Genomic DNA, 1803 nt, shown 5'->3' with positions numbered 1-1803 from the left:
CATGTGCTTTGTCATCTCCGCGCCAACAGGTCTTAGGCAAATCTTAGGGAGTAGGCCTGTCGTAAGTTTCACTGTGTTATTTTTCGCTATGGTCAGCATTGAGTGGGATTTTTAAGTGCCCCCGGTATAAATTATGAACGCCCTGAACCCCAGTCAACAGGTCGTTAATCACTTTGTTATATGTAAACTCGTAGTAGGAGGACTCGGCCCTGAAATGTTTAATTAAAAGTGTAAATTCTAAATTCAATAAATATAACAACCCATAGATGATGTAGCCTATAAACGTGCTAATGCATAGACGTTGTTATTTTATAAAATGGCGTCTGCCATATTCCCATAGTACTTAGCATTTTGAGATTTCCTACCACCTTTACAGCGTCACTACAGAACTCGCATTGTTTGCATGCCAAGGAGATGTAGAGCATACGTGAATACATACATACATATATAAGTACATACGAACTTACGTATGTATATATGTACAAATACACGCATTGTTCCCAACATTACATTGTATCAACGACACACAGATACAAATCACATACATTTCTATTGTGAAGCTATAAAATGATAATCAGCAGCCATGTGTATGTGCGTTGGCTGGGCAAACTGGTCGAAGCTCAAGGAAGCGCGCAATTTTATTTTAATTGTGAACTGATCGGCCATAAAATGTGAACAAATGATAGTGTAGCGAAGCGACGCTCGCGGCTGAGATCAAATGCAGCACCACCATCGCTACACATCACTGGGCGGCGAAGGGTCGGTAAGGGTAACAATGCATACGGATGCGGAAGGACGAAGCAAAGTAAGGGCTTGTTGCCATGAGCAATCCCGCGTATTATTAAAGTGTTCTTGTGCATATGGACGGAATTTATACGTTCGTTCGGTTGTTTCTTCCCCTTTTCATTCATTATTTGCTTGTGGCTTACTTTACCGCCACTACATGGCCTATGGTGATGTACCTCGCTTCGTTGTTGCTATTTGTATATAGTCGTTAAGGATTTGTTGCTGTACCAGTCATTTATTGACATTAATTGGCAATGACATTTGCATTTGACTGATTACCATTGTTGTTCTCAATGTTTTGTTTGTTTATGTTGTTGTTACTGTTTTAGCTTTAGCTGGATTTATGAGTGTGTAGGTACATATACGTGCATATGTATGTGTATGGAAATATATATTAATGTATGCTGCTATTGTTGCATATTAAAAGGATTTAATTTATACATTTCGGTTTTGGAGTCGCATTTTTTGATATTTATTTTATATGTATATATATTTGGATCATAAAAGTCTCAGTAGTGGATGCTTATTTACCTATTATTAAATTTATTTGTTGTAATTGTTGATTTTTACACGCATGATTCAGTTATGCTTTTGGAATTTTGTATGCCTGCTAGTTAATTATCGCTTGTGAGCAAATAAAAAAATATCATTAATGTTTAAGTGGTTTTTGATAAGCAGTCGAACAGTATTTATCAAATAAATATGTTTGTATGTGCGCTTTCAGTAAATTGGTTTGTGTGTGCCTACCATTTGGTTGCCAGGGGCTCGAAATCTCTGAGAATATGAAACATCACACAAAAGTTCTTCCGAACAGCGCAGACAATGACAAACATAAGAAAGTTTCTCGAAAAAACAGAGTCCGCGTAAAACTACATATATATAGATCATTCCACTTTCCTTCAATTAAACATATGATCGAAATTTTTCACTTCCACGCATATCATGAAGCCTTCGAAGAGCAACATTTTGTATACTGATAGTTCTTTATACCAGAAAATAGCCCACTTTTAAAAACAA

This window comes from Anastrepha ludens, chromosome 4, assembly GCF_028408465.1.
Source record: "Anastrepha ludens isolate Willacy chromosome 4, idAnaLude1.1, whole genome shotgun sequence".
NCBI lineage: Eukaryota > Metazoa > Arthropoda > Insecta > Diptera > Tephritidae > Anastrepha > Anastrepha ludens.
Note: the sequence above shows the minus strand (reverse complement) of the source record.